Genomic DNA, 7,762 nt, shown 5'->3' with positions numbered 1-7,762 from the left:
CTTCTGCATCTGTGTTCATGAGAAATATTGGTCTGTAATTTTCTTTTTTTGTGTTATCTTTACCATGTTTTGGTACCAGTGTAATACTGGCCTCATAAAATGAGTTGGGAAGTATTGCTTTCTCTTCAGTTTTTTGGAAGAATTTGAGAAGAATAGGTATTAAATCTTTTAAAGTTTGGTAGAATTCATTAGTGAAGCCATCTGGTCTTGGAATTTAACTTTTTTGTAAATTTTTGATGATTGTTTTAATTTCCATGCTACTGGTCAGTCTATTTGGATTTACTAGTTTTCCTAGGTTCAGTATAGGAAGGTTGTATCTTTCTAAGTACCGGTCCATTTCTTCTAGGTTATTAAATTTGGTGTTATATGCTTTTTCATAGTATTCTTGTATGATCCTTTGTATTTCTGCAGTGTCTGTCATAATTTCCCCTTCATCTCTGATTTTATTTCTTCTCTTTCTCTTTTTTCTTTAGAGTGTCTAGCCAGGGATTTGTCAATTTAATTAACTTTCTCAAAGACCAGTTCTTTGTTGCATTTATTTTTTCTATTTTTTTAAATTTTCTATTTCATTGAATTCTGTTCTAATTTTGATTATTCTTTCCATCTGCTGACTTTAGGCTTCATTTATTCTTTTTTTCTATTTTAAGAATAAGCATTAGATTGTTTATTTCGGCTCATTCTTGTTTGTGGAGGTAGGCCTGTAATGATATGAACTTTCTTTTTATGACCACTTTTGCCACTTCTCAAATGTTTTGATATGTTGTCCTATCATTATCATTTGTTTCTATGTATCTCTTGATCTCTCTTTTTTATTTCTTCTCTGACCCAGTTATTATTCATGGCATGTTGTTTAATTTTCATTCGTGGTAATTTCCACTTTCTTTTTATAGTTGATCTCTAGTTTCAAAGTACTATGATCAGAGAATATGGTTTGTATGATTTCAACCATATTATAATCGTTGAGGTTATCTCTGTATCCCAGTATGTGGTCAATCCTTGAGAATGTTCCATGTGCACTAGAGAAGAATGTATAAGCATCTGTTTTGAGATGAAGGGTTCTGTAAATGTCGATTGTTTCCAGTTGATCTAATGTGTCATTAAAGGATGTTATTTCCCTATTCATTTTCTGTGATCTGTCCATATGTGACAGTGGGGTATTTATGTCTCCTACTATGATAGTGTTTCAGTCGGTTTCTTCCTTTAGTTCTGTTAGTAATTCCTTTATATATTTTGGGGCTCCCTGATTGAGAACATAGATATTAATAACTGTTTTGTCTCTTGGTGTATGATTCCCTTTATCATTATGAAATGTCCCTCAGTATCTTTCTTTACCTTTTTTTTTTATTTGAAGTCTGTTTCATCCTATATTAGTACCACAACTCTCGCTTTTCTCTGAATGCCATTTTCTTGAAATATCATTTATACCCTTTCACTTTGAGTCTATATTTGCCCTTGGAACTGAGATGTGTCTCTTGGAAGCAGCATATGTTTGAGTTTTGTTTTTTGATCCAGTCTGCAACTCTGTGCCTTTTTATTGATGATTTCAGTTCATTTAAATTTAGGACAATTATTGAAATATGGAAATATGAGGTTTTCCTATAACCGTGTTATGTTTTGTTTTCTGGTAGCTCATGTTTCCATTGCTTCCTTGTCCTTCTGTTTGTGTTTTTTGTTTGTTTGTTTGTTTGTTTGTTTAATTTTGCTTGGGTTTTGTTGATTTTCGTTTGGCCCTTCTTGTTTTATGTTATACACTTCCATTCTTAATCTTTGGCATTATCAATTGTTATCATTACAAATATGTAGAGGAGATTATTTATATATATATATATATATATATAAATTACTCCATTATATTCTGTGTGTGCCCATTCTCCGTTTCCTTTTGCAAATTTGAATATTTGAATCATCCTATTTCCTGTTATTGTCTTCTCAATTTGTCTCTATGTATGCTTTATATTCATTACTATATTGCAACAGCAAATCTCTTCTTATTGTTTAAGCTTATAATGCACTAATCTTAACAAGGGTTGCACTCCTCTGCTTCTATTTGCCTGCTAGGCTGCCTTACTCTTAATTATGTATTTTTATTGTCATTTTGTTTTAGGTGAGTTGACACTTTTCAGTATTTCCTGTAATTCAGGCCTTGTAGTGGAGAATTCTCTCAATTTTTGTATGTCTGGAAAGATCTTTATTTCTCCTCCATATCTAAAGGAGAGCTTTCCTGGATACATTATTCTTGGCTGATAGGTCTTTTCATTTAATAGTTTGAATATTAGATTCCACTCTTTTCTGACTTGTAAGCTTTATGCTGAGAAGTTTGATGATAATCTAATTGGTTTTCCTTTATAGGTTACCGTCTTCTTTACCCTGGCTGCCCTGCGAATTCTGTCTTTCTCATTGTTTTTTGATCATTTTAATACAATGTGTCTTGGAGAAGGCCTTTTGGGGTTGAGATAATTGGGTGTTCTGTTGACTTCTTGAATTCCAAGCTCCAGCGCATTCCTTAGAATTCTTAAATTCTCATCCACTATTTGTTTAAAAATGCTTTCTAATCCCTGCTTTTTTCCCTCCCTTTAAAAGTGCCCATTATTTTTATGTTTCCTCTCCTGATGGTATCAGCTATTTCTTGTATTTATCTTTCATTATTTTACATTCTTTGGTTTCTCTCTTCTTTCTTCTGATTTATTTCTAGATTTATGTCTTCAATATCACTAATCCTTTCCTACATTTGTTGACTCTATTTCCCAAGCTTCTATTTATTTCATTTTTCAACTCTTACAGTGTGTTCTTCGTCTCCAGAAGTTCTATTTGGTTCTTTTTGAGGGTTTCAATCTCCTTGCTAAAGAACTCATTCTGCTCATCTAGTTGTTTTTGAGTTCCTGAAATTGTTGATATGAATTATCTTGAATCTCACTGTGTTTTCTCAGAAGTACTATCTGAATTCTTTGTCATTTAAGTTGCATATTTCTATGTCTGTAAGCTTATTTTCTGGAAATTTTTTCTTTCTTTCTGAGCTGCATTGTCACCTTGGTTGTTCATGTTGTTTAATGGACTATTTCTCCACCTGGGTATTAATGAAAGTGTCTTGTCTTTTTGATAATATCCATTCTAACAGGTGTGATATAATATCTAATTTTGGTTCTGATTGTATTTCTCTAATAATTAGTGATATTAAGCATCTTTTTCTCCTTTTTTGATCATCTATTCATGTACTTGTTGTCCTTTTGTATGTCTTTGGAAAAATAACTATTCAAATCCTCTGTTCATGTTTAAATTGCATAGTTTGATTTTTTTGCTATTGAATTGTATGAGTTTGTTATATTTTCAGATATTAACTCCTTGTCAGATATGTAGTTTCTGAACATTCTCCCATTCAATAGGTTGTCTTTTAATTTTGTTAATTATTTTCTTTTACTGTACAGAATCTTTTTAGTTCGATGTAATCCCAATAGTTGATTTGTGCTATTGTTGCCTTTGCTTTTGATATCATGTCAAAAAAAATTGCCATGATTAAAGTCAAGGAGCTTTCTCCCTATGCTTTCTTCTAGTTTTATAGTTTCAGGTCTTAAGTGTAAGTCCTTAATCAAAATTAATTTTTGCGATTGGCATAGGATCAGGGTCCAATTTTATTCATTTGCATGTCGATATCCAGTTTTCCTAACACCATTTATTGAATAGATTATCCTTTCCCCATGAGTATTCTTGGTTCTCTCATCAAATATTAGTTGACAATACATGTGTGAGTTTATTTCTGGACTCTCAGTTCTATTCTATTTGTCTATGTGGCCATTTTTATGCCAGTGCAGTACTGTTTTTATAACTATAACTTGGACATATAGTTTTAAATCAGGAAATGTGACGCCTTCGGCTTTGTTGTTTCTGAAGATTGTTTTGGCTGTTTGAGCTCCTTTGTAGTTCCATAAGAACTTTAGGATTGTCTGTTCCATTTCTTTGAAAAATGTCATTGGAATTTTGATAGGGATTGCGTTAAATCAGTAGGTGTCTTCGATAGTTTGGCCATTTCATGATCTCTGAACACTGTGGATATTTTTACATTTATTTGTGACTTTTTTGATTTCTTTCCTCAATGTTTTAAAATCTTCAGTGTATATATTATTCATTTCCTTGTTAAAATTCACTACTATATTAGTTTTGATTCTATTGTAAGTGGGATTGCTTTACTTTTTTAGATAAGTCATTGTTAGTGTAACTAACAATTTTCATATTTTAATTTTTAACCTGAAACTTTACTGTATTTGTTTATAGGTCTAACAGTTTTTTGGTGGAGTCAATAGGATTTTCTGCATATAAGATCATGTCATTAGCAAAGAGACAATTTACTTTTCTTACAATTTGAATTCCTTTAAAATCTTTTTTCCCCTAATTGCTCTGGCTAGAACTTCAAAAACTATGTTGAATAGAAGTGGTGAAGTCATTGATGTCAAAAGAAGGTGGAGTGAGAGACATCCCCAGATCTCTTCCCTTGAACAACAATAACCTGAACATCTAAAACACAACCAAAAACACCCAAACTGCACAACAACACGTCCAAGCATGGGATCTGTGCATAACAGCTACCATAGGTCAGAACCCTAGGAGTTGGCGGTAGACTGGGAGAAACGAAGAAGGTGCCTCTCAAAGCCAGAGCTCCCTGCAGGAGGGGGTGGGAAGGTGAACAACTCTGCCTGGGAGAGCTGGGAGCTCCACACTGCTGGTGGCAGTGCCCAGTCATCAGGGCAGAAAGCAAAGAAGTGGGGATGGCTAACCAGCCACAGTTACAAAATGGAGGCTGAGCCACAGCTCACATCTCCCTACCCAGAGAGCCCCTCCCCGCATATCCTCTGAAACCAAACACCACGGAGCCCTAGGGGAATCTGAGCAAAACGTACCAAAACTGTCACTAACACTGACAGGGAATGAAAATGAGGGTAGCAATCGTGATTAAACATCTATAAGGAAAAAAAAAAGGCAGTATTAAGGCTTTATATAAAGCAGGGATCCAAGAGGCTTAAACACCATCTACCGGAAACCAAAAGAAAAACACATTATTTGCAACAGGCTAAGGAGAGACCTTTATATAATAAATCTTCTTTCTGTAAAAAAAGCAGAATATACTTCCATTAATGGCCAGGTGGCGAAATAGTCCATTAAACACCATGAACAACCAAGGTGACAACGCAACTCCGAAAGAAAGAGAAAAATCTCCAGAAAATAAGTTTAGAGACACAGAAATATGCAACTTAAATGACAGAATTCAGGATGGTTCTTCTGGAAAAACTCAATGAGATCCAAAACAACTCAAATCAACAAATTCAAGAATTGAAAAAAACAACTAGCTGAGCAGAATGAGTTCTTTAGCAAGGAGATTGAAACCCTCAAAAAGAACCAAATAGAACTTCTGGAGACGAAGAACACACTGCAAGAGTTGAAAAATGAAATAAATAGAAGCTTGGGAAATAGAGTCAACCAAATGTAGGAAAGGATCAGAGATATTGAAGACATAAATCTAGAAATAAATCAGAAGAAAGAAGAGAGAAACCAAAGAATGTAAAATAATGAAAGAGAAATACAAGAACTAGCTGATACCATCATGAGAGGAAACAAGAATAATGGACATTCTTTATTTTATTTTATTTTATTTTATTTTATTTTATTTTATTTTATTTTATTTTATTTTATTTTATTATTTTGTTTTTGATGAGGCAACCCTTGGTTCACCACACAGATTGCAAGGACCTTGTCAGCTTACATCTCTTATTATTTTTATTATTTTTAAATTTTTTTACACCTACAGTACCTGGTCTTCCTATGTGGACTCCCATCCAAGTACTAACCAGGCCCAACCCTACTTAGCTTCAGAGATCAAACAGGTTTAAGCTTCTTCAGGGTAGCATGGCTGTAGACAGAATAATGGTCATTCTTAAAGGGGAAGAAAAGGAGCAAAGATTAGAAAGAATTTTCAGACAAGTAGTTGACGAGAATTTCCCACATTTAAGGAATGAGCTGGAGCTTGGAATTCAAGAAGTCAACAGAACACCCAATTATCTCAACCCCAAAAGGCCTTCTCCAAGACACATTGTATTAAAATGATCAAAAAACAATGAGAAAGAGAATTCTCAGAGCAGCCAGGGAAAAGAAGACGGTAACCTATAAAGAAAACCAATTAGATTATTGTCAGACTTCTCAGCACAAACTTTACGAGTCAGAAATGGGGGAATCAAATATTCAAAACTATTAAATGAAAAGAACTACCAGCCAAGAATAAGGTATCTAGCAAAGCTCTCCTTTAGATACGAAGGAGAAATAAAGACCTTTCCAGACATACAAAAATTGAGAGAATTCTCCACTACAAGACCTGCATTACAGGAAATACTGAAAAGTGTCAACTCACCTAAAACAAAATGACAATAAAAATACATAATTAGAAGTAAAGCGACTGGCAGGCAGATAGAAGCAGAGTAGTGCAAACTTTACTATGAACAGGACATTATAAGCTTAAACAATAAGAAGAGATTTGCTATAGAAGATAGTAATGAACGGTCAGCATACATAGAAATAAATTTAAACAACAATGACTGAAAAGGGGAGGATTCAAAGATCCAAATTTGAAGGGGAATGGAGATAAGGCACGTGCAGAAGAAATTGGATGACTGTATATATTTGTCTATCTTTTACATATTTGTAGAGGTGATGAGAGGGAGCAGTCATCTTATTCCTGATCTTAGAGGGAAAAACAAATTCAGTCTTTCACCACTGAGTGTAATGTTTGTTATGAGTTTGTAATACATGTCCTTTTTTTCTTGTTTAAGTATATTTCTTTTATACCGATTTTTTGAGAGTTTTTATCATGAAGGGATGTTGAATTTTGTCAATGCTTTTTTCTGCATCTATTGAGATAATCATGATTTTTGTCTTTCATTCTATTAATCTGATGTATTGCATTTATTGATTTGCATATGTTGAAACATTCTTGTATCCCAGGAATAAATCTCACTTGATCATAATGTATGATCCTTTTAGCAGACTATTGAATTTGGTTTACTAGTAAATTTTTGAGAATTTTTTGCATTATATTCTTGATGGATAATGGCCTATTGTTTATCTGTAGTATTCTTATCTAAATTAGCTATTATGGTAATGCTGGCTTTCTAAACCATGTTAGGGATATCTAGTCTTATTCACTTTTTGAAAAAGTTTGAGAAGAATTGTCATTAATTCTTCTTAAATTTTTGGTAGAATTTCCCCAGGAAATTCTCTGGTCCTGGGTGTTCCTGTGTTGAAAATTTTGATTACTCTTGTTACTTGTTATTTGTCTATTCAGATTTTCTATTTCTTCATGATTCAGACTTGCTAGGTTGTATGTTTCTAGAAATTTTTCTATTTCTTTTAGCTTATTCATTTTGTTGGCATATAATTTTTCATCATAGTCTCTTGTGATCCTTTTTTATTTCTGTGATATCAGTCATAATGTCTCCTTTTCCATTTCTAATTTTATTTATTTGAATTCTCTCTCTTTTTTGCTTGGTAAGTTTAGCTAAAGCTTCGTCATTTTTGTTAACCTTTTGAAAAACAACTCATTGATATTTTCTATTGTTTGTAGTTTATTTCATTTATTTCTTCTTTGATCTTTGTAATCTCCTTTTTACTACTTTAGGCTATTTGTTTTTGTTTTTGTTTTTGTTGTTTAGTTCTTTAAGGTTTAAAGTTAGTTGTTTATTTGAGATCTTTCTTTTATCTTAATGTAGGCATTTATTGCTACAAA

The 7,762-nt window shown here is 32.9% G+C and overlaps 1 pseudogene; it reads right to left on the bottom strand.

The window, feature by feature from the left end:
- Window positions 1-5,785: 5,785 nt before the first annotated feature.
- LOC120599904 (uncharacterized) lies at window positions 5,786-5,904 on the bottom strand (annotated as a pseudogene).
- Between the last annotated feature and the right edge of the window lie 1,858 nt (window positions 5,905-7,762).

This window comes from Pteropus medius, unplaced genomic scaffold (assembly GCF_902729225.1).
Source record: "Pteropus medius unplaced genomic scaffold, Ma_sr-lr_union100, whole genome shotgun sequence".
NCBI classification, from domain to species: domain Eukaryota; kingdom Metazoa; phylum Chordata; class Mammalia; order Chiroptera; family Pteropodidae; genus Pteropus; species Pteropus medius.
This window is presented reverse-complemented; position numbering and strand designations above follow the sequence as displayed.